The sequence below is a fragment of the Melanerpes formicivorus genome, unplaced genomic scaffold (assembly GCF_026170545.1).
Source record: "Melanerpes formicivorus ecotype bairdi unplaced genomic scaffold, bMelFor1.0.p_v2 SCAF_200, whole genome shotgun sequence".
In the NCBI taxonomy this organism is placed as follows: domain Eukaryota; kingdom Metazoa; phylum Chordata; class Aves; order Piciformes; family Picidae; genus Melanerpes; species Melanerpes formicivorus.
Window position 1 is genome coordinate 108,550 of NW_027142552.1, and position 24,657 is coordinate 133,206.

The 24,657-nt window shown below is 63.2% G+C and overlaps 1 pseudogene; it reads right to left on the reverse strand.

Annotated features, from left to right (window-relative positions):
* Positions 1–24,657, reverse strand: part of LOC137457790 (hydrocephalus-inducing protein homolog) — a 63,320-nt pseudogene that overhangs the window by 31,788 nt on the left and 6,875 nt on the right.

Below are 24,657 nucleotides of genomic sequence, written 5' to 3' on the forward strand. Positions count from 1 at the left end.
AGTTGAGGCACAGCTGGCCTGGAGGGTCTGAAAGGCCTCTTCCAAGCCCAAGGATCCTGTGATTCCATCCCCCTCAGCAGAGGCAGCTCCCAGCCCTGGCTGCTGCTGGGGGATCTTCCTCTGCTCTTCTCCTGCTCCCCATTTGTTCCCTCCAAGCCCAGCCAGGGCAGTGCAGGCTGGCACAGGCACAGGCACAGTCCCTTGTGCTGCCCCCATCCTCACCGTGCTGGGCACCACCAGGGGCACGCCGGGCAGGGGGCTGCGGGCAGTGGCCGTGCCAGGGCTCAGCACCACGAAGGTGAAGGGCAGCTTCCCACTGTTCTGCAGGGTCACCTCTGCCTCCAGGAGCGAGTCCCACAGCTGCAGAGAGGAGAGAGGAGCGGGCAGTTAGAGACAGGCCTGGCACTGGGCATCTCCTGCAGCTGGCACTGGCACAAGAGCCAAGGCAGGCAGCACAGCAGAGCAGCAGGAGAGGAGGGCACTTGGCTCTGCCAGCTTCACCTGGGGACCCCCAGCCACAAGGGAGCTCTGGGCCCTGCACAGGAGCTGAGCTTTGGGGCACCCTGCAGAGGGACAGCACCGAGCATGAGAGCAGAGAGCAGCCAAGTGCCTTGAGGAGGACTTAGCATAGAAGGGTTCAGGCTGGCAGGGAGCTGCAGAGCTCAGCCAGTCCATCCTGCCCCCAGGCAGCAGGGAGCTCCAGAGCTCAGCCAGTCCATCCTGCCCCCAGGCTGGCAGGGACCTGCAGAGCTCAGCCAGTCCATCCTGCCCCCAGGCAGCAGGGAGCTCCAGAGCTCAGCCAGTCCATCCTGCCCCCAGGCAGCAGGGAGCTGCAGAGCTCAGCCAGTCCATCCTGCCCCCAGGCAGCAGGGAGCTGCAGAGCTCAGCCAGTCCATCCTGCCCCCAGGCAGCAGGGAGCTCCAGAGCTCAGCCAGTCCATCCTGCCCCCAGGCAGCAGGGAGCTCCAGAGCTCAGCCAGTCCATCCTGCCCCCAGGCAGCAGGGAGCTCCAGAGCTCAGCCAGTCCATCCTTCCCCCAGGCAGCAGGGAGCTCCAGAGCTCAGCCAGTCCATCCTGCCCCCAGGCAGCAGGGAGCTCCAGAGCTCAGCCAGTCCATCCTGCCCCCAGGCAGCAGGGAGCTGCAGAGCTCAGCCAGTCCATCCTGCCCCCAGGCAGCAGGGAGCTGCAGAGCTCAGCCAGTCCATCCTGCCCCCAGGCAGCAGGGAGCTCCAGAGCTCAGCCAGTCCATCCTGCCCCCAGGCAGCAGGGAGCTCCAGAGCTCAGCCAGTCCATCCTGCCCCCAGGCAGCAGGGAGCTCCAGAGCTCAGCCAGTCCATCCTTCCCCCAGGCAGCAGGGAGCTCCAGAGCTCAGCCAGTCCATCCTGCCCCCAGGCAGCAGGGAGCTCCAGAGCTCAGCCAGTCCATCCTGCCCCCAGGCAGCAGGGAGCTCCAGAGCTCAGCCAGTCCATCCTGCCCCCAGGCAGCAGGGAGCTCCAGAGCTCAGCCAGTCCATCCTGCCCCCAGGCAGCAGGGAGCTCCAGAGCTCAGCCAGTCCATCCTGCCCCCAGGCAGCAGGGACCTCCCCTGCCAGGGCGGCCGCGCCCGGGGACCTCCCCGCTCAGACTTCCCAGCTCGGGTGGGGTGGGGATGGCCATTCCAGAGCAGCTTGGAAGCAGAATGCATCACTCCAAGGTGGTGCTTCCAAGGCCTGGAGCCAGCACAGCAGCTAGCCCTAGGGCTCAGTGGGCAGCCCCCAGCAGAGAGGGCTCCAGACAAGGAGAAGCCTGCGCTACCTGCAGCCCAAAGTCCAGCTCCGTGGTGTCCAGGTGGTAGCTGAGGAGCGAGGCCTCCCCACGCAGCCTGAGCTCGTAGCTGGGGCCTCCCTGCACCCTGCAGAGGGCCCTGGCACAGGCCACAACGTTGGGGTGGCCAAAGAAGCTGAAGGTGACCTGCTGGCTCTGGCCTGGCTGCAGCAGCCCGTAGAGTGGCAGCACATCGAACACCTGGGGAGGAGAGGGGGAGAGGCTGAGCAGGGGAGGGGCTGAGTGGGGGCAGAGGCTGAGCAGGGGAGGGGCTGAGTGGGGGCAGAGGCTGAGCAGGGGAGGGGCTGAGTGGGGGCAGAGGCTGAGCAGGGGAGGGGCTGAGTGGGGGCAGAGGCTGAGCAGGGGAGGGGCTGAGTGGGGGCAGAGGCTGAGCAGGGGAGGGGCTGAGTGGGGGCAGAGGCTGAGCAGGGGAGGGGCTGAGTGGGGGCAGAGGCTGAGCAGGGGAGAGGCTGAGCACTTGGATTGGGAAGAACTTAATCAATGCACCACTCTAAAGTCATCTGGGAGGGATCCTGGCAGCAAGAAATTCTCTCTGCTGCACAACTTGGCTTTCCAACCTTCCTCACTGGCTGGAGGATCACACCAGGTGCTAAGCTGAGAGGCCTTGCAGCCAGGGGGGCCTCCAGCCCAGCTCCCCTGACTCCTGCTGCTCCTCACTCTCTGATCTGCACTCTGCTGTCTCTCCAGATGCTACAGCAGAAGCCACTGGCAAATGTCCTCTCCAGCACTTGCTTAGTGACAAGGTGAAGATGTGCAGCTTGTGGCCAGCAGGCCAGGGGACATTCTCCTGCCCCTCTCCCCTGTCCTGGGGAGGCTACCTCTGGAGTCCTGGCTCCAGTGCTGGGCTCCCCACTTCCAGAGAGACAGGGAACTGCTGGAGAGGGTCCAGTGGAGGCTGCAGAGCTGCTGAGGGGCCTGGAGCAGCTCTGGGAGGAGCCCTGGGGCTGTTGAGCCTGGAGAAGAGCAGCCCCAGAGGGGAGCTGAGCAATGCTCAGCAAGAGACAAAGGAGCTGTGGGGGGCAAGAGGCTGGGGCCAGGCTCTGCTCAGTGGTGCCCTGGGACAGGACAAGGGGCAGTGGGCACAAAGTGCCAGGAGGTTGCATGTGAAGAGGAGGAGAAAGTTGTTTGGTGTGAGGGTGCTGGAGGCCTGGAGCAGGCTGCCCAGAGAGGTTGTGGAGTCTCCTGATGTGGAGAGCTTCCAACCCCCCCTGGGCACTGTGCTGCTGGGCAAGCTGCTGTGGGTGCCCTGCTGGAGCAGGGGCTTGGACTGATGATGCCCAGAGGTCCCTTCCAACCCCTCCATGCTGGGGTGCTGTGAATGCCCCCAGAGCTGCTGCACAAGGAGTGTTTTGGCTCAGCCCTACACCATGTCCTGCATGGCCTCTCCATGCCCAGCTGCCTGGAGGGATGTGAGGCCACTCTGTGAGCAGTGCTGAGGGCCAGCAGTGGCAGTCCCAGCTGTGGAACTGCTTCTCCCACTGCAAAGCTGGAAGCCAGGCAGCTTCCCACTTGCCTCCTCCAATCCCAGCCTGTGGGGCTCTGTCTCCTTCAGCTTCATCAGCTGCCTCATCCCAGCTGGGCTGGGAGCTTCCACAGCACCTTCCAGGGCCCCCTCCTGCTGCACAGCACCTTCCAGGGCCCCCTCCTGCTGCACAGCACCTTCCAGGGCACCTTCCAGGGCCCCCTCCTGCTCCGTGGCACCGGACAGCAGCTGCAAAGCAAGCACCAAGGGCTGCAGTGAGCAAGTGGCTGCTCTGGGTGAGAGCACTCTGCTGCAGGCTCCAGCACCTCATCAAGCCAGGGGCAGCTGAGATGGGTGCTGGGAGCAAATCAAGTCTGGCTATGGCCATGGCATCTGCTGAGTGTGGCTCCAAGGCCAGCCCCAGGTCAGGCCTGGGCTCCATCCTCACCTCCTACACACAAGCTTGCAGGAGCCTGGCAGAGAGCCCAAGGGGGCAGCTGGCACCCTGGTGCCAGTCCAGCTCTGCTCCCTCCTGCCCAAAGAACATGTTGAGAAGCTCCTGCCTGGACAGCTTAGGTTCTCCAGGACCAAAGCAGGGACACAGCTGCCCCTGAGACTCCCCAGCACAGGCAAAGGAGGACTGAGGGAGGGCTTGGCCCAGCTCTCCAGTTTCAGATGTGCTTTGGTTTCATTCCATGCCCTGATGGCTGCTGGAGAGCTGAGGAGCTCCACCAGGTCATTATTCTCCAGACACCCTCCTGAAGAAGGCAGCTGAGATGTTTTCCTGCCCTGCAGCAGCTGGCAGCTTGTCTTTAACCTCAGAGGTGCCAGCTTGCAAAGGGAGCCTTGGCTCTGGCCTTCTGAGCCCTGTTTCTGAGAGAGGCTTCTGGGCTTGCTCCTCCAGCTCCAGAGGCTCTGCTGCTTCAGGAAGCTGAGAAGTGCTTTGTGCTGGGGCCTGGCCACCAGCAGGCTCTGCAGGAACGCTGCTGGGGCATCCTTGGGCCTAAGCAGAGCTACATCTCCCTGGCAGACAAAGCCCTGGGCAGGGCTGAGTCTCCCCTTGGGTCAGGTCCCTTCCTGAGCCCTGACAGCTCTGGGGCTGTCTCTGCCATCCCAGCCCTTGGCTAAGGCCAGGATGTGCCAATGGCTGGGGCTGAGCAGGTGGCCCCAGCCCTTGGCTAAGGCCAGGATGTGCCAATGGCTGGGGCTGAGCAGGTGGCCCCTGGGGATCGGTGCTGGGCTTGGCACAGAAGGAAGCTCAAAGCCTTCCCAGCAGCATGCAGGTAAAAGCCTCATTTGACACTGGGAAACAACCCAGCCCAAACTCTCCAGAGGCCAGGAGGAGCTGAGGGAGGCCTCCCCCAGCCAGACTGTCCTGTTTGTCCCTCCCCAGCAGCCCTGTGTCCAGCTGCTGGCCCTGCTGCCCTTCCTGCTCTCAGGTGGCCGCGGGGCCATGAGAAGGGAGGTTGGCAGCAGCAGGGCTCTGGGGGCAAACTGGGAGGTGTCCCAGGAAAGCTACCTCTGCTTCCAGGCAGTCCTGGGCATCTGCTGGCTCCTGGGCAGGGTCCCCCACTGCCCCCAGGGCTTGGGCTGGCTCCTCCACACCCCCATGCCCGGAGCTGCTCCCTGCAGAGGCTGAGCGCTGCCCGCAGGCTCTCTCCTCCTGCGCTGCTGGGGCCGGGAGGCTGCACCTGGAACAGAAGCTCCCTGTGAGCAGGGACTGCAGGGGCAGGCAGGGGAGACTGCCCCAGCAGCTCCTCGCTGGCCACTGCTGCTCTGAGCTCAGCACTGGCTCTGGCCCAGCAGCTCCAGCCCAGGATGGAGCAGGGCCAGGCTCTGGGCTGCCCAGCTTGGCACAGGGGCAGTGCAGGCACCTGGCTGCTGGCAGACAGGGCAGAGGCCAGGGCTGGGGGCCAGGAAGGGCACCAGGAAGGGCAACCAGACACACACTGTGCAAAAAGGGAGACTGAGAAGCAAAGGGGCAGAGCCCAGCAGAGACCTTCTGGTGGCCTTGCAGCACTCCCAGTGCCCTACAAGGAAGCTGGGGACAGCCTTGGGAGCAGGGCTTGGTGTGCCAGGCCCAGGGTGGGGGGAGGCTTGAGCTCAGAGATTCAGAGCAGACACAAGGCAGACATTTGGGATGCTGAGGAGAGGGAGACACTGGCCCAGGGTGCCTGAGGAGGGGGGAGATGCCCCATCCCTGGCACCATTCCAGGGCAGGTGAAGGTGGAAGGAAAAGAAGCTACCAGCCAGGTTGCAGCCAGGAAGCGATGGAGCCCTCAGCCTCTGTCCTGTCCCTGCAGCAGCCCCAGGAGCTGAGGCTTTGTCTCTAAAGAGACAAGGTGAGAGCAGGGGCTGAGGGCCCTGGGGCTGTGCAGCCTGCAGAATAGCAAGCCCAGAAGGGATCTTCTGAGTGCTGGGCAAGAGCTCAAGGGCAGGGGGCAAGAGGATGCCTGTGGTTTGGCAGCAGCAGAGCAGCTGTGCTTGGGGGGACAGAGGAGTGGCCTCTGCTTGCCTGAAGGTGGAGGCTCTTGGAGCAGGGGCTGGGTGCCAGGCAGGCTTCACCTCTGAGCAGCCAATCCAGCCCCCACACAGCCAAAGTTTCTCCTCCTGCTCAGATGGAAGCCCCAGGGGGCAGCAGGCTCCGTGCCCTGGCACTGGGCACCAGGCACTGGCCCCAGCCTCCTGCCCCCATCCTTCAGCTCCTGCTGAGCATTGCTCAGCTGCCCTCTGGGGCTGCTCTTCTCCAGGCTCTCAGCCCCAGGGCTCTCAGCCTGTGCTCCTCCCAGAGCTGCTCCAGGCCCCTCAGCAGCTTTGCAGCCTCCCTGGGACTCTCTCCAGGAGGTCCCTGGCTCTCCCGAGCTGGGGAGCCAGCACTGGACAGCGTCCTGGGGGCAGTTCCTGTGTCGGTTCTTAGGACTGGAATGAGAAGAGGTGGGGCTGGCAGGGAAGGCAGAGAGCTCCCAGTTTGTATCTGCTTGTCCCAGGGCCCAAGCAGGGCTTTGGAGCTCCAGAGACAAAGCAGGACTGGGGGGCATGGGCTCCAGGAGAAGTGCTGCCAGCGTCTCAGAGGCTGGCTTGCAGAACAGTGTCTCCTGCCCAGCATCACAGTGCTGCAGGACTCCTGTGCCCTGAGCAGCCAGCCTGAGCTCAGCTGGAGGGCTTGGTCCTGTTCCCACCAGGGCAAGGGGAAAGCAATTGGTCAGAGCCCAGGGAAAGCACCTTGGTCTCTGCAAAGCACAAGCAGGACAGCAGGAAGGAGAAGAGCTGCAAGGAGAGGGCAGAGGTGGCCATACCTCAGCTGGCTGCCCTGGCTGTCTGGCAGCAGCTGCCAGCAGTAGGAGACAGGCAGCTGGCTGCAGTTGCTCATCTCCAGGCTCTGCACAGCTCCAGTGCCATTGAGGATGCAGCCAAAGTCCACAGCCATGCTCTGGAAGTGCAGGTTGGGGCAGCAGACTTCTCCCCGCAGCAGGACCTGCTCCTGGTGAGGGTGCTCCAGGAACTGGATCCTCAGAGCCTGCTCCACTTGCCAGGAGTGCAAACCCTCTTCATGAGCAGGGTTAAAGCTGATGCAGAGCTGAAGCTCCTGCCCTGCCTCCAGCTTCATGGGCTGCAAGGAGAGGAAGAGCATCCAGCAGCCGTGGGATGCCGTCCCCAGGGCTCAGGGCATGAACCATGGCAGTGCCCAAGTGTGGCTCCAGCAGGGCCTGCCTGTGCCAGCCCCACGCCACTGCTGGCCCAGCCCCCCTCAGGCTGCAGCAGAGGCACCAAAGCCCCCCCCAGAGCAGCACCCTGGCACCAAGGCTGTTTGCCCTGCTCCTCCCAGCACTGCAGCCTGGCCCTGGCAGGGCTGGCACCGGCAGGGCACAGGAGTGGTGCCCATGCCCACATCACCACCTGTCTGGCAGGGCCTGTGCCCAACCCCTGCCACTGACACAGAGGGCAGGCAGGGGCTGGAGGAGCATCCTCAGCCCTCTCAGAGGCAGGGCTGCCCTTGAAGGGAGCAAGCTGCTCCTGAGGAGCAGGCAGACAGCTGAGGCTGGCTGCTGGGATGGCTGCCAGGAGGCAGCTTGACTCGCTGGCTTGCCCAGAAGGGGCTGGAGCCCTTCCCTGCATCTCTTAGAGCCAGGACTCTGAAAGGAAGCTGCAGCAAGGAGCCAAGCAAGCCACAGGGCAAGAGGAAAGGGCCTCAAGTCGCACCAGGGGAGCTTCAGTTCGGCCATGAGGAACAAGTTCTTCCTCAAAGGCTGTCAAGGCCCGGCCCAGGCTGCCCAGGGCAGTGGTGGAGTCCCCATCCCATGGCAGAGTCCTGGGGATCTGGTGCTGAGGGCCATGCTTTAGTGGTGAGCTGGCAGTGAGGAGTTCCCAGTTGGCCTTCTTGAGCTGAAAGGTCTCTTCCCACCCAAAGCATCCCATGGCTCTCTTCCCCATTCAGAGGGTATCTTCTTCCCTCCAGCAGCTCATTTCCAACCTGATTTAGCTCAGGCCAGCCCTCTGCTGACTCCACAGCAGCCAAGTCTCTCCTGGAGGCCCTCCCAAGAGCAGCACAGCAGCACAGCCCTCCCTCTTCCCACTCCAGCAGCAGCAAGGCCCAGGGCTGCTCACCTGAGCATCTGCAGGCAGGGGCTGCTGCTCCACGTCGCAGATGGAGAAGGGCTGCCCTAAGGCCAGGACCATGCTGAGTGGCAGGGGGCAGATGTTCTTCAGAGCAAGAGGCTGGGCCAGGGGAGTTAGGACATCCCCTGCTTGCTGCAGCCACAGGAGAGAAGCATCAACCAACCTCAAGTGCCCAGGCACCTCCTTCCCCTTCTGATGCCTTTCCAAGCCTTCAGCCCCCACAGCTCAGCACAGCTCCTCTGGACTCTTTGGGTTTGTTTCTGCCCTTCTGGAAGGGCTTTCTCTAAGCACAGCACAGCTGCTGCTGGCTGCAAACCACAGCACTGCCCAGGGGCCAGGGGCACAGCCTCATGGGCCAGGCAGGGAAGGGGACCCCGAGAGGAGGCAGCTGCTGCCAAAAGATCAAGCCCAGAGTGTGAGCCCAGAGCATCTGACTCCAGTGGTGTGTCCTCTCTTGGGGACAGCAGCACAAGAGGAGTTCCAGTCACCTAGCTTGCACCCCTTGCAACCTTTCCAGCTCCAGGAGCCTCCTCAAAGCAGGGCTGCAGGGCAGGAGGCAGGGGAGGGCCTGCAGCAGCCTAAGGTTGGCTTTGACCAGGCACAGCCAGCCAGCAGCCTCCAGGCACCTGCTGCCCCTGCTACAAGATGCTGAGGGGCATCTGCCTGAGGAGCAAAGGCTGAGAGGCCTGGGGCTGCTGAGCCTGGAGAAGAGCAGCCCCAGAGGGCATCTGAGCAATGCTCAGCAGGAGCCAAAGGGAGCAGGGGGTGGGGCCAGACTCTTCTCAGTGGTGCTACACCAAGGAGGGCAGAGTCGAGCTGCTGAGGCTGTTCCCAGCCCCAGGGGAGCCAGGAAGGACCTCAGTGCTAATGGCCAAAGCTTGGTCCTGCTGCAGTCTTCAGCCAAAGCCCTGGGGACTGGGAGCAGCTCTGTCCCCTCCTGCTTGCAAGCCCAGCACAGGCAGCCCACAGCTTCCAGCCAGCAGCCAGGGCTTCAGTGCCAGGATGCCAGCCAGAGGCTCACCTTCTCCACGTGGAAAGAGATTGCTGTGGAGGACATCTGCAGGGCAGGAGCAACGAACTGGCAGCTGAGCTCCACCTGCAGGATCTGTCTCCTCCTGGCCTCGCCGCCCACCGCGGCCTGGCACAGCAGCTGCTCCCTCACCGCCTGCAGGGAGAAGCCACAGGGCACAGGGGGGCTGCCAGCAGGGGGCCAGGAGACAGCCTGCAGCTGCCAGCCACGGCCCTGCCACTGCCCTCAAGTGACACTCCCTGCTCCCTCTTTGCCCCTGCCCTCCACAGCCTCTGCTGCAGCTCTGCTGAGCTCCAGAGGCCATCCTGCTGCAGCCAACAGCCACACAAAGCTCTGGGCAGGTCTGTGCTGCCTGGGACAAGCCCTGCCCCAAAGGATTCTGCCCTGGCTGTGCACAGCGCTGCAGAAAGCTGGAGGAGCTGCTGGGATGGAACTGGAGCTAGTCTCAAGCTGTGCCAGGGGAGGGTCAGGCTGGCTGGTAGGAAGAAGTTCTTCCCAGAGAGAGAATTGGCCTCTGGAATGTGCTGCCCGGGGAGGTGGTGGAGTCACCGCCCCTGGAGATCTCCAGGGAAAGCCTGGAGGAGGCACTCAGTGCCAGGCTCTGGTGGATTGGACAGGGCTGGGTGATAGGTTGGACTGGGTGATCCTGGGGGTCTCTGCCAGGCTGGTTGATGCTGTGACTGCAGGACAAGTCCCAGGGGAGGTGATCTGATGGGGAAGGCTCAGCCCTCGGGAGGAACCTCACCTGGGGAGTGCTGGAGAAGGCTTCCAGCATCACCTCCATCGTCTGGCCTGGCCTCAGCTCCATAACCTCGGGCCGGAGCTGAAACACAGGGCAGGCAGCTGCGAGGCTCTGGGGGGGAGCTCTGGCCTCGGTGCTGCTGAGGGCAGGGAGCTGTCCGCGCTGGGCAGGCAGGGAGCAGCCTCCTAGGCTCCAGTAGAGGCGCTGGGAGCGGCGGCCTCGGTTGGTGACCTGGAAGCTGTAGCAGCAGGGAGCCAGGCTGCAAGAGGAGCAGAGATGGACAAGGTGAGCAGAGCTGCTGCTGCCCAGCGCTCCCCCGGCTGGTGCCGCTGCCGTCTGACCACACAGCTGGCAGTGCAACCCCCTCGAAAAGGCTGAGCCGGCTCAAAGCTTCAGCAGGAGCCAGCCCTTGCCTGGCCCCGAGCTTCTCCCCTCCCAGCAGCTGCCCTGTTTGCAGCCAGCCAGGAAGAGCTTCCTGCAGAGCTGTCCCGACGGGGCACAGCCGAGCCCAGCCCCGGCTGCCCCAGAGCCCTTCCTCCTTGCCGCAGGCCCGGAGCGGCAGCGGCAGGGAGAGGACAGAGGCTCCGCACGGAGCTGGCTCCGGCCTCGCCGGCGGCACCAAGGCAGCAGCAGAGCTGCTGGGCAGGGCCCTGGCCGCTCCCCGCTGTGCTGCTGCTGCTGCTGCTGCTGCTCAGGAGCTCCTCGGCTCCGTCTCAGCTCGCTGCTCTGCCGCTGCTCCGCTTTGTTTCCAGCGGCAGTTCCAGAGGGGGGGGGTGGGAAACCCTTCCCTTTCCCCCCTTGCTTCTGCCCGGTGCCGGCCGGCTGGGGGAGTGCTGCTGGAGCCTCCCCTCCGCCGCTGCCCAGCGGCTCCACTTTCCCTCTCGCTGCGGACAAGGGGGAAGCTTAGCTCCTGCTTTCGCTTTGCCTCTGCCATTGCACCCAGAGCGCGGCTGGGGCTCAGGACATTGCCTGCCTGCAGCTCCCGGCACAGCCTCTTGCCCTGAGCAGAAGTTCCCCACCTGAACACTGCTGTGTGAGGAACCTGCCTCTGGAGCTCAGGCAAAGCCTCCGGAGTTTGGGGTTCCCCCCCGCCCCCCCTTTGCTCTGCCTTTGCTGCAGGCAGCAGCTCAAGGCAGTCCATCTTGTGCCCGAAGCAGAAACTGCAGCTCCTGGGCTCTGGCTCTGGAGGGGAGCTCAGGTTTAGAGTTGTCTTTTCCCTTCCTCTGCCCAAATCGTTCAGCTGCTGCTGAAGGTGCCTGGGATGGGGATCCTTCCCAGCCGGGCCCAGGAGCCTGGACAAGCTGTACCAAAGTTGTGCTGGCCTTCCCTGGGGGCCTTTTGGCTGAGCCAAGTCATCAATAGCATTCTTCACGGTCCTGCCCCTGAGGAAGGCTCCCAACCCTCCCCAGCACATCCTCTCAGCTGCTGCGGGCAGGGCAGCATCCCTTGGGCACTGCAGAGAGCTGCCCTGGCTGAGCCCCTGGCAGCAGCAGGAGCTGAGGGACACCTACCTGAAGCGAGTGCCCAGGCTGAGCTGCGGAGCCAAGGGCCTGTCCAGGACGATGGTGCTGCCGACGCCGAGGGCCCGCACGGGGATGCCGTAGCCACGGCTGTGCTCCACCAGCAGCTGCACCTCGGCCTGGAACTGCCCTGTGTCGTCCAGCTGGGCTGTGACAGACACAGACACCTGGCCCTCGGCGGGGATCACTCCTCGGCTGGGCTCGACCCTCCAGCAGCAGCCTCTGCCAGCCTGCAAGACAAGGCAGAGCCCAGCTGAGGCTGGAAACCGGGGCCCTCGGGGCGAGGAGGTGAGGGGAACAGAGCAGAAAGGCTTCACCTGCCTGCAGCTGAGCCAGGGGGGCTGCAAACAGCACCTCTGCAGGAGCTTACACCCCCCTGTGCCACCCTCCTCTCACAGACTCTCCTCAGTGCCCCCCATGGCACAGTATCACCAAGGCTGGAAGAGACCTCAGGGATCATCCAGTCCAACCTGTCACCACAGACCTCATGACTAGAGCATGGCACCAAGTGCCACCTCCAATCCCCTCCTGAACACCTCCAGGCATGGGGACTCCACCACCTCCCTGGGCAGCACATTCCCATGAGCAATGACTCTCTCAGTGAAGCTTTCTCCTCACCTCGAGTCTAAACTTCCCCAGCCCAAAGGACACCCGGCCTCAAGAGAAGGTTGGTTCCTCCTCCAGTCTCCTTGGAGGCCTTTTGCTCAGAGGCCTCTTGAAGTACTGAGGGGCTGCAAGAAGTTGACTTTTCTCCAGCCAGTCCCAGGGAGAAGATCAGAGAATCACAGAATGGTTTGGGGTGGAAGGCACCTGCAGGATCTTCTAGTTCCAAGCCCCTGCCCTGGGCAGGGACATCTCCAAGTCGAGCAGGTTGCTCAAAACCCCATCCTCAGTTCAAAGCTGAGACCCAGGCTTGTTCAGCCTGGAGAGAAGGAGGCTGAGGGGAGACCTTCTGGCTCCCTGCACCTCCCTGAGAGGAGGCTGGAGCCAGGGGGGGTTCAGCATCTCCTCCCAGGCAATAGGACAAGAGGAAATGGCCTCAAGTTGCATCAGAGGAGCTTTAGGTTGGGCATGAGGAACAAGTTCTTCCTCTGGAGGGCTCTCAAGGCCTGGCCCAGGCTGCCCAAGGCAGGGGTGGAGTCCCCATCCCTGGAGGCATTTCAAAGCCTTGGAGCTGTGGTGCTGAGGGCCACGGTTCAGTGCTGAGCTGGCAGTGCTGGGTTCAGGCTTGGCCTGCAGGATCTGAAAGGTCTTTTCCAACCCAAGGCATTCTGTGATCCCAGAGCTCCAAAACCATGACTCCCACAGCCAGGGAGCTTCCACAAAGGAAAGGGAGAGCTTGGAAACAGGCTCCAGGCTCACTGCTGCTCCAAGATCTCCTCAAGCTCTGTTCTCCTGAGGGCTGCCCCAGCTGAACCTGCCCCCAGAGCCAGGCTCCTCTGGCCACCTGGGGGTGGAACCTCTTGCTTGCTCTCTCAGGCAGCCAGCTGGGAAAGCTGCAGATGCAAACCAAGCCCCAGGTGGCCACAGAGCAGCCATTTCCCTTGGAAGCCTCTCCAGATACTCACCACCTCTGCCTGGAAGGCTGCAGGGATGGGGCTCTGATTGCAGAGCTGCAGACTGCGGGAGACGTCCTGCAGAACTGGGATGCTGCCAAAGTTGATCTCTTGGGGCTGCACAGAGACAACTGGGCCCTGCCCAATGCTCACCAGGTGGATTTCCTGCTCCAGCAAGCAGGGAGCGGGGAGAGAGAGAAAAAAACCACACTCTAGGGAAAGCTGGCAAGGGTTAGACAGCTCTGAGGCTGCTCCTGGACAGGAGAGAGCTCTGCCTGCTGGCAGTTAGCAGTGTTGGAAGCCTGACCCAGGAGGCCTGCAGCAAGGGTGGGCTCTGGAGGGACCCCAGCTGAAAGCCACAAGCTGCTGTTGTCAGGGGGAAAGAAACCAGCCTGCCCAGCCTGCTGTGCCAGCAGCAGCTCTCCTGCCTGTGCCCTGTGCCTGCTTCCAGCCCTGCTGCTGCTCAGGCTTGCCCCAAGCCATCCCTTTGCTGCAGAGCCTTCTCAGCTCATTCCCAAGGCAGCCTTTGCCTCAGCAGCACTCTGGGCTGTCCCTGGGTGCTCCTCCCCAGGAGCCCCACGGGAGCAGCAGCTGCTGCTGCTCTCCTCACAGCAGAGGAGGAGAGCCAGGGAGGCTGCTGGCTCATGAGCCCACCTGCCCTGTCCCCAGTGCCCTGCTGTGGCACACGCTGGTCACCAGCCCAGAGGGCACCACCCTGCCTCTCCTCTCGCCGCCACCCGCTGCCAGGGATCCCTCTGGCACAAGTTCCCTCGGCCCTGCCAGCAGCCCTCTACCCTTCAGGCCCCAGCAAGCCCTGGGGCACAGAGCAGACTCACCAGGGGGTGTCCTGCACAGCCCAAGACAGCCACAGAGGCAGGAGTGTCCTGGCTCCCTAGTGCCTGGGCCACCAGGGTCAGGGGCATCTCCACGGAGCTGTGAGGCTGAATGATGCCACAGGGCACAGGGCTGGAGTACAGCACAGCAGCCTCCTCCTGCTGCTCCTGGAAGGGGGAGGAGCACAGCATGGCATGGGCTGGAAGGCACCTTTCAAGCTCCTCCACTCCAAGCCCCTGCACTGAGCAGGGACATCTGCACCTAGAGCAGGCAGCTCAGAGCCCCCCACAGCCCGGCCTGGCAGGGCCCCAGGCAGCTCAGAGCCCCCCACAGCCCGGCCTGGCAGGGCCCCAGGCAGCTCAGAGCCCCCCACAGCCCGGCCTGGCAGGAAGGCACAAAACAAGCAGGGAGCCTTGGACAGTCTCAGCATCCTCAGGGGCTCCCAAAGCTGCTGTACTCCCCAGCAGCCACGTTTGGGCTGGCAGAGCAGCTTTTTCCCACCCTCTGAGCTCTCCTGCATGACAGCAGCCCAGAGCCCAGAGCACAAAGTGCTTCCCAAAGGGCTGCCCAAGGTTGCTCTGCAGGAGGGTTCCCATTGCCCTGCTCCCTAAGGTCCCATTCGGGTTGGGTCCTGTTCTCAGCGCACTGGAAAGCATCAAGGTCTCTCTCTCCCAAAGGCCTTTTCTCCCCAGCACAGCCTGGCTGAGCCCTGGGGGCAGGAGGTGGGGGTGATGCCAACCTGAGGCAGCAGTGCATAGCAGCCTGGCAGGTCGCTGTCGTTCACCAGGGTCAGCAGCTGCTGGGCAGGGAGCTGCAGGTAGCAGCGGCCGAAGGTCACCACGGGCTTGGGCACTCGCAGAGCAGGAGCCACACACCTGGGCAGAGAGAGGGCCAAAGGCAATGGAGACACTGGCAGAGGAGAGGCTTCCTGACTCCTGAGACGGCCTGGCAGGGAGCAGAACACAGCTGCCTGGGGCAGAGAGGCTGCAAAGTGCCCCCAGCAGCCTGGCCTGGACCTGCGGTGCTGTGGCCAGCAGGAGCGGGGCAGGGATTGGCCCCCTGGGCTCAGCACTGCTGAGGCCACACCTCACATCCTGGCAGCAGCTCTGGGCTCCTCACCCCAAGAAGGGCACTGAGGGGCTGCAGTGGGGCCAGAGAAGGGCAACAGAGCTGGGGAAGGGGCTGGAGGACAGGGCTGGGGAGGAGCAGCTGAGGGAGCTGGGGGGGTTTGGCCCAGAGAGGAGGAGGCAGAGCAGAGCCCTCCTGGCTCTCCACAAGTCCCTGAAAGGAGGCTGGAGCCAGCTGGGGCTTGGGCTCTGCTCCCAAGGAAGAAGGGAGAGGACAAGAGAAATGGCTCCAAGCTGTGCCAGGGAGGGGCAGTGCCAATCATTCACAGGATTGCTGTGCCCTTTAGGCAAGGGCTCAGGGCCAGGCCTGTCCATTCTGGGCAGATGCTCCTCAAGGTGGCTGCTGTCAAAGCCTGCTCTTCCCATCTCTGGCTGCCCAGAAGCAGCTCCTGGAGCCAGCCTTCTCCTGTGCAGCTGGAGCCTGCAGACCCCATGGCAGGGGCTGGGTGCACCAGGAGAGCCAAAGGGCTGCAAGGAAAGTGCTGGTACCTGGCTGTGAGGGGCAGTGAGAGCAGCTCCTGGCCCACACCATCCACATCCACCACCAGTGCCAGCTTGTAGGTGCCCAGGGTGTTGGAGCACAGGGTGACCTGGGGGGAGAGCAAAGCACCAAACACTTCCCACAGCTGCTCTCCTGCCATTGCCATGCCCTGGGAAGCAAAGGGAGGGCTTTGCCCTAGGTCTGCTGCTCCATGTGCAGAGCACAGGCTCTGGCAGCACCACAAGGCTGCTGGCAAGAGCTGCTTGGAGAAATGTCCTTGGCAGCTGCCAGGCCCTGTGTGAGAGGAATGCAGGCACCAGCAGAGCCATCTTGTGCTCAGCACTGCCTGGCAGCTAAGGGCCCAGGCTCTGCTCTTCACTGAGCAGCAGAAGTGCAGGGCAGAGCTGCTGACTCCAGCAGAAGCACTCCAGCTGTGCAGTGGGAAGCTGCTGCAGAAGCTTGGCCCAGCAGAAGCTGCTCAGCTGCCAGAGCTTTTGCAGTGCCACTGAGATGACTGCAGGGAATCCAAGTGTGGGGCAGGAGCTGCAGCTTCTGCCTGCAGAATCCAAAGGCTGCTCCTTCAGGAAGGTCCCAGAGGCCAGCCCTGCTGCAGGGCTCTGCCTGGCCTCACCCTCCCAGCCAGCAGCACTGAAGCCCTCTCCCAGAGCAGGGAAGCCTCAGCCCCAGCTGCCGAAGCCCCTCTGGCCCCACCGCTCCCTACCTGGATGTCCACGAAGCTCTTGGCACAGATGGTGCCTCTGCAAGGGCTGATGGTGAACTCACAGGGCCTGAGGAGCCCCGTGGCTGCCCTCCTCCAGGAGGGGAGAGAGTTGTCCAGCAGCTGGGCAGCGCTGGGCACGCTGGGCTCTGCTGTGCCATCCCCGGGCAGGCGGAGGGCGAAGGCCAGGGGCAGCGGGGAGGCGTTGGTGAGGCGACAGGACAGGCTGTGAGGGAAGCCTAGGGGAGAGGACACAGCTCTGCACCTCTGCACACAGCTCCTCTGCCTCCTGCTGCCCAGAGCCTGGCATGCTCAGACTGCACTGGGGCTTGGGCTCTCCTCACTCGGAGCTACAGCTGCTGGGGAAGCCAAGCAGCTCTGTGCTGGCACTGCTGGGGGACAACTCATTCCCCATCAGGCAGCCAGCTGCCCTCCTGGCCAGGAAGGCCAAGGCTCTCCTGGGCTGCATTCAGGAGAGTGTGGCCAGCAGGGCATGGGGGAAGCCTTCAGCTGCCAAGGCCTCAGCCATGCCAGCAGCTAATGAGGACACTTCTCCTCTTGGATCCCCTGGTTCTGCCTGCTGGCATTCCTCTTGCTTTGGCTCTTCACAAGGAAACCAAGAGGCAGAGCAGGGATGGAGGGAGGGGAGGATGCAGCTCAGCAAAGGCCAGCAGTTCTCTCACAAGTCCAGCAGCAGGAGGAAAACAGAGAGGGATCCTGGCCAGGCTGCTCCTGGCTCTTCAAGCAGCCCAGAACTGGCTTCCCATGCACACCTGAGACCCCCTCAGGACAAAGCCTTCTGTCAGACTGAACTGCAGCACCAGAATCTGCATCTCAGGCAGCAGAGCTGGGCTTCTGCTGGGCAAGGAGAAGGAGCCCAGGGCTCTGAGCACACCAGGGCCTGAGGCAGAGCTATTCCTTGGCCACATTGCCTGGCAGGGGAAACCCAGTGGCCCTCCCAGCCCCAATGAACATCTGACACTACAGCTCGGGGGGGTGGGGGTGGAAATGGTGTCCAGGCCTGACAACAACATTGAGCCACAGCAGGCACAGGCTAGTCCACAGCTTCAGCTCCCTTCTCCTGCAATCCCAGCCCCTGGGCCCTCCTGGGACTGTCACAGCCATCCTGCTGCCAAGGACTGGCAGCCTGGGGCTGATGAGGGACACCACAAGACACCGGCTGCTAGTCCCTGGGGCCTCTTGGATCTCATGATGGCAAAACACTGCCTGAGCAACCTGCAGCCCTGCTTCAACATCCTGAAGGCTGCTCCGGAGGGCCACAGGTGCTGGAGGCTCTGAGGCTGCACTCTGGGGCTGCAGAGCCCTCAGGCTGTGCTCCAAGGCCAGGCCACACTCACCATAGGAGACGTCCCCGAAGCGCAGGCAAGGGACATCGAAGTGCAGAGAAGGTGCAGAGACACAGCCCCTGTGGGGACACAGCAGAGGAGGCCTTGGCTTGGCTGCAGAGCACTGCAGAGCCTGCAGCTTGCACTGCTGCTGGCATGCAGCAAAGCTGCTCTCACAGCACAGGGGGCTTCAAGCAGCCTCTCACCTGACAGTCAGGGTCACAGGCTCAGGGGATCCTTCCACACGGAAGCTGAACTCTTCTCTGAAGTGCCCCAGGCTGCTGGGACAGAAGCAGACCTGGACACCCTGGGACCCACCTGGCAAAACCAGGCCCTGACAGGGGGAGAAGCTGAAGCAGGAGCCCAGAGCTGTACTTGGAGGGACCAAGCTGAAGGAGGCATCGATGGCTCCTTTGTTGTGCAGAGTCACCTGCAAGACATCCAATGGGAACACCTGAGGAGCCTTCCTCCCTCCCTCCCTCCCTTCCCTCTCTCCCTCCTTCCCTCTCTCCCTCCCAGCAGGCTGATGTGTGTCCTGGTCAAACACCTCACAGCTGGAAGAGGCAGAAGCTGCTGCCTGCTGCTGCTTGGCAGAAACCAAAGGACAGTTCTGCCTGTGGGGGGTTCATGCAAAGCAGCCAGAACTGGAGAGAATGAATCCTAGAAGGGGTTGGGCTGGAAGGAACCTTCAAGCTCATCCAGTTCCAGCCCCCTGCCATGGGCAGGGACCCCTCCCACCAGCCCAGGCTGCTCAAGGCCTCATCCAGCCTGGCCTTGAACACCTCCAGGGAGGGGGCACCCATGACCTCCCTGGGCAACCTGTGCCAGTGCCTCCCCCCCAACACACTGCAAAGGATTTCTTCCTTCTCTCCAGGGCCAGGCTGCCCTCCTCCAGCTTCACCCCATTCCCTCTCACCCTGGCACTCCCAGCCCTTCTCCAAAGTCCCTCCCCAGCTGCTGGCAGCTGCTCTAAGGTCTCCCTGGAGCCTTCTCTTCTCCAGGCTGAAGAGCCCCAACTCTCCCAGCCTGTGCCCACAGTGGGACTTCCCCCCAAGCCCTGCCAGCCCCTGCTGCTCACCACATAGCTGTTGGTGGAGCCAAGCAACACCTGCCCAAGGTCCAGCTGCTCCAGGCTGAAGCAGAGCCAGGGCCCTCGGCCTTCCCCTTGGATGTGCAGAGGCAGCCTGGCCTCCCGGCCTGGGGAGAGAGTTCCATTGGATGAGGCCTTGAGGGGGGCAGGGACCTTCCAAGGGCAGCCAGCCCAAGCCCCCTGCCCTCAGCAGGAGCAGCTGCAAGCAGAGCAGGTGGCTCTGAGCCCCAAACAACCTGAGCTGCAGTGGTTCCAGGCAGGGGAAACCTGCCCCCTCCCGGGGCACTTTGGGCCAGGCTCTCAGCACCCTCAGGGTCAAACATTCTAGGGGGATGAGGAGGGCAGCCAAGGGGCTTGGAGGAATCAAGGAGCAACAGGAACTGACTCCCCACTGAAACCTCCTGGGGCTCCTCTTTCAGGCACCTTGCCTCTGGGACAGACTCCAGCCTGAGAGCACAGGGGAGCAGCTGCTTTGCAATGCTCCTCTTGCACAGCCCCAGGAGAGGAAGGGCCAGCAGGGCCTGGCAGGAGCAGGCTCCCCTCTGCCAACACAGAGCATTTGCCCAGCTCTGCCTCCCAGAGCCCCAGAGCAGCTCAAGGGCTGTGTGCAAGCAGCTCTCCTACTGCTCTGCAATGCCAAACCTCTCCTGGAGATCCAGCCCTGCTGCCAGGGATGGACATCTCCCTCAGCAGAGCAGAAGGCCCAGAGGCAGCAGCTCAGCCCTGGCAAGGTTTGCAAGCAAGCCTTCCCTTGCCCAGCTCTGACAAGTGCAGCTGGGGCAGGAAGCCATTTGGGGAACACAAGCCCTGGGCTGGCACTGGAGGTGGCACTGGCCAAGGGAAGCAGGCCCAATTGCTGGGCAAGTCAAAAGCTGATCCCTGGCATGGGTGTCTGTTGGCTTGGGGCAGGAAGGAGAGCAACAAAGCAGCAGAGCAGGGTTGGTGCTTTCAGCACCCTCCAGGAATGGGAGCTGGGCTGCTGGACCTCCACGGGCTCTGGAGCTGAGGCAAAGCATCAGGCTCCCTGGAGGAAGCCTGCAGCAAGCTCCCACCCTTGAGACACAGCCTGAGCAGCACCCTGCAGAGGTGGAGAGGAAGGACAAGGAAGCCTGAACCTGGCTGCAAGCACTCCCTGCCCTGGGCCAGCACAGCAAAGCCACCACCTCTGGAAGGGCAGAGCTGGGGGCAGGGATGGCTGCTGCCACCCACAGCCTGAGCACACTGCAGGGAGACAGCAGCAGCACAGAGCTCAGCCAGCAGGCTGCTGGGGCTCAGCTTGCCAGGGAGAGCCTTCTCCTGCTGAGCAGAGCCAGCCCTGAGCAATGCCACCCAGGGGAAGCACAGCCTCAGAGCTGCCAGAGGACGATGCCCAGGCAGGGAGAAGCAGCTGCTGGCCAGAGATGCTCCTGGGGAGGGCACCCCGCACTCAGGGGGAGGAGATCCAGGGGCTGGGAGCACTCTGGAACTCAGCTCCTACCACCTCAGGAGCCCCAGGATGCCTGCAGGCAAGGAGGACTCCTCTGGGAGGGAAAGGGGCTGGAGGGGCTTAGGGGCCACTGAAGCTGCTGAGGTCTGTAGCTCCTCAGCCTTCACAGCCTCCTCCCAGCAGGGCAAAGCCAGGGCAGGAACCCTGAGCCCTTCCCTGCCTCCCGTGGGATCTGGGATCCAGAGGCAGTGTCCTGAGCCCTGGCCTTGGCCAGGAGAGCAGCTGGGAGCCACAGGGACAGCAGGCACGGGTCCTGTTGGCCACTGACCCTTCCCAGCAGCTAGAGCAGGAGCCAGGGGGCTGGAAGGTTGCTGGGGCCTGGCCTGCAGCCTGGGGCAGAGAGCAGCAGGAAGAAGCTGTACCTGAGATGGCACAGTAGAGCCTTGCTTCATAGACTCTGGCTGCCTGGGGCCTGAAGGTCACCTGGATCTCAGCTGAGGAGTTTGGCCACACCTCTCCCTCCTGGAAGAGAAGATGGCAGCAAACCATTGATCTCCAAAGCTTCCAGCTCAGGTTTGCAGCCACAGCCCTGCAGCCTCCCTTCAGAGCAGCAAGGCAGAGCGAGGAGCAAACACCACATGTGCTGGGCTGGGGGAGGAGAGGCAGACACAGGCACAGCTCTGCATGGGAACCTGCTCCAGAAGGGAGGGAAGCCTGGGAAAGCAGGAGCCTGAGAAGGCTGGGCAAGGCAGAAGGGGAGAGAGCCATGGAGCAGCCCACTTCTAGCCAGCCCCAGAGCCCAGTGTGGAACATCCCCAGAGCCAGTGAGGAAAGATTTCCACTCCCGGGGCTTGAGGCCAGGCTACACTTGGTGTCCCTCCATCCTTACCTGGAGCCCCAGGAGCCTGCACTGGGGGCAGCCAGACTCCTGCCCCTCACCTGCCTGCCCCTCACCAGCTCAAGAGCAGGTTCAGCTGGTTGTGGAGAGGCAGTGCAGCTGCCACCAAGCAGGAGCCCTGGCACACACTCCCAAAGCAGCTCTGACACACCACAGGATGCTCCCAGTGCTGCTCAGCTCCCACTCTCTCCAGCAGCCCTACTGCTCTGCCACAACCTCCTGCTCCCATCCTGCTGCTGCCAGCTGCTGTGCTGGGACAGTGCAGTGGTGCTGCTGCTGCTGGCTCTCAGCCTTCCCTGGGCTCCAGGAGGAACCAGCAAGAGCAGCTGAGCCCTTCCTTCCCAGCAAACTCATTTCAGCTCTTTGGGAAGAAAGAAAGGAAGGAAGAGGTTGGGATGGCTGCAGGGTTTCCTGCCCGAGGAGAAGGGATCTTGCCCTGCTCAGGCAGCAGCATTCTCCACCTCAGAGCACACAAAGGCTGCCAGCAGGGCTGGGCTTGGGGCAAGGATCTTGGGCTTTGGCTGCCAGAGACAGAGCAGCAAACTGCTCTCTGGCCCCAGGGGCACCTCAGCTCCCAAAGCCCCTTGCAAGCTGCCAGCCTTGGGCCCAGGCTCAGAGGTGACCCTGGGAGGGAGGTTCCCAGCCGGTGCCATCCCAGGTTCCAGGAGGGGATTGCTCCTGCCACGACTCAGCTGAACTTTGCCTCCTCTCCTTCCCTTCTTCAGCTGGGTTGGGACCTGGCAGTGCTGTGACAGCCTCTGGGAAGCCCCAGAGCCCCCAGGGAGGGGATGGCCTTGCAGCTGAGCCTGCAGAGCCCTCTGAAGGCTGGCAGGACGCTGAGGCAGTGCCCTTCTGTTGGAGCCCTGGCAGCAGAGCTCAGCTGCCAGCAGGCTCTCGCCCTCTGCCGGCAGCCTGCAGCTCCCCAAGGCTTTGGGCACCGCGCTGCGCCCCCGGGGCTCCAGCCCTGAGCTCTTCTCTCTGGGCACAGCGAGCCGGGGGCAGGCTCTGCCAAGGGACCTCCCCCAGGCAGGAGGAGGAATGGGGGCTCTGGGCTGGGGCTTACCAGCGGCTCGATGCTGAAGATCTGGGAGCGCAGCAGGGCCTCTGCTTGCGCCTTCGCCCTCTGCTGCTGGCAGATGTGGGAGAGCCGGGAACGGCGTCCTTGGAGAGCAGGCTGCTTCCTGGGCTCCTCGGGGGGATGTGGCTTGAACTGCCCCTGCAGCCTGCAGCCCAGAGCCAAAGCCCAGCAGCCCATCAGGCAAGGGCAGCGGCAGCAGCCCTGCAGAGGCTCTGCCAGAAGGCCTCGGGGAGGCACAGCAGCGGCACAGCAAGGGGCTGCCCCCGAGCCCCCGGCTCCCAGCCCCAGCCCAGCACCCCTGCCTCTTCCCAGCCCACTTGCACTCCATGCTTGCAAGCTCTGAAGAGCTCTGTGCAAGCCAGCAGCCCCCCCAGAGCCTTCCTGCCTCACAGCCACTGCCACAGCTGATGGAGGCTCCAGCAGCAGCAGCCTCCAGTGGCTTTTCCTCCCCTAGAGCTGCCCAGGGCTGCTCTTGGCACAGCCTGAGCTTGCACAGCAGCCACACACTGGGCAAGGCAAACCAGAGAGCAACCCGGGGCTGGCCCAGCCCCACTGAAGCTGCCTTGCTCAGAAGCCCCTGAAGAGCCCTCCAGCTGAAGGCACTTTCCTCCCCAGCTGTGGCTTCAGACTAACTGCAGCTCCCTCCATGCCCCCGGGGCTGGAAGGACACCCAAGGCTTCCCCAGCTCCCCCAGGCTTTGCAGTGTGCTTTCCAGCTCAGCCCCTGGGCTCCAGCTGTTCCTCTGCTGCCTGATGTGGCAATTTCCCAGCTTCCCCACAGGAGCCTTTGGAGAGCCTGCCCCATCTCCCACCACCACAAAGACACAGGTGCTGGAAGCCAAGGGGGCTTCCAAGGGCTGCCTTGCTCCACCCTCCCTGCAGAGCCCTCCACCTCCCAACTCTGCTCAGCCTCTAAGGAAGGCTGGAAATAGCTCCTGGTGCTGGAAACTGGGACAGCAGGAGGCAGTTAACAGCCTGCAGCAGGATGGCCTCAACCTTCCGGGCCCCTGAAGGACTCTGCCCTGCACAGGGCTGGGAAAGGAGCCTGCCAGCTTGTGCCAGCTGCAGCAGGAGAAGCTGCAGTGAGTAGCAGCAGAGTTGTGCTGCCTGCAGCTGTGCTCAGTGCTGCTACTCAGTGCAGCCCAGCACTGAGCCTTGCCTCAGCCTCGTGGACCCTCTGGAGCCCAGAGATCTCTGCACCTCAGTGCTTTGTGCCCCCACAAAGGCAATTTGCTCTCTGGGGAAATCCAGGCCCTGCAGTTCCTCCCCAAGACACCATCCTCAGCTGGAGTGTGGATGCAGCTGGGAAGGGAAGTGCTGAGCTCCAGTACCCCAAAGCCCAGGGGTCCAGGCCTTGGTGCTGTGGGGGCTTTCCTGGCCTCCACCACTGCAAAGCACCCAGAGCCCTGGAGGCCAGCCTTGAGTGTCACCCTTGGAGAGGGATCTGCCTGCAGTGCAGCTTTCCAACCCACCTCTGCTGCTGCTGCTCCTCCTCCTCCTGACTAGCAGCAGCCTTCCACTGGAAGTGAGCTCTCACATCACTGCCATTGTGGATGAGCAGGGTGCTGCGGCTGCTCAGCGACAGGTAGGTCTTCTGCATGGCCAAGGAGCTCCTGTCCAGCCTGATGTTCACATCCACAGCTGTGCCACTGAGGCTGCTGTGAATGTCTTCTCCTGGAAGAAAGCAGAGGGGAGTCTCTGCTCGTCTCACTTGCAAGCTACAGGAGCATTTGGATCCTTCCTACCAGCCCCAGACAGCTCCAGTGCTCGCTGCAGGGCTGCAGCACCACAGCAGCACCCAGGGAGCACAGCAGGCTGCCCAGGAGCCAAGGGCAGCAACAGGCACAAAGCAAAGCTCTGCTGCAGGCAGAGGAAACACACCCCCAGGGCATCTGTGAGCAAGGCTCTGCTTCTGCATCAGCTCTGCTGAGCCAAGGCTGTGGAGGTCACACCTTGGCTCCCCACTTACTCCTCAAGGGCCTGGGGAGGCTGACACTTCTCCTGGGGCCTGAGCTGGGCTTCTCCTGCCCCAGGATAAATCTGACAGCTCTCCAAGGAGGCAGGGAGCACTTCCTGCCCAAGCCCAAGAGCCTTTTAGTCCTGGAGCTGTGAGGTGTGGGATGGAGATGGGGAGAGGAGAGGGCAGCAAAAGGGTCTGAGGCCAGCCCAGGGAGAAGCAGAGCAGGGGACAGAGGAGTGCCAGAGGCCCTGGGCACCACAGAGTCTGGCTGAGCCCTGCCCTCCTCCTGTCACCCCTCAGGCCCAGCACTGGCTGGGAACCAAAGCTGAGCCTCTGCAGGGGGCAGCCAAGGACACAGAGTGCAGGCAGGCAGTGCCCAGCACTGACCTGAGTCACAGTGCAGGCTCAGGACCCCGCGGTGCTCCCCGCTCCGCAGCGGCAGGAACTCCACAGCCACCTGCACGGCGTCCCCGACCCCCAGAGCTCCCACACAGGGCTCAGCAGAGAATGGGCTGCAAGAGAGAGACAGCAGGGCTGCTGCAGGGAGCCTGCAAGAGACCTTTCAGCTCCAGTCCAACCATGCTCCCATTGCTAGGTCACCACCAAACCCTGGCCCTCAGCACCGCACCAACCCCCCAGGGATGGGGACTCCACCACTGCCCTGGGCAGCCTGGGCCAGGCCTTGACAACCCCCAAGGGGCAGAAATGGTTCCTCATGGCCCAGCCCAAACCTGCCCTGGCACAACTGAGGTCATTTCCTCGTGGCCTATCACTTGTTCCTTGGGAGCAGAGCCCAAGGCCTGCCTGGCTCCAGCCTCCTGTCAGGGAGCTGAAGGATCCCAGAAGATCTGCCCTCAGCCTGCTCCAGGCTAAATCAACCCCAGATCCCTCAGCTGCTCCTCACAAGACTTTTGCTCTAGAGCCTTCCCCAGCTCTGTTGTCCTTCCTGGA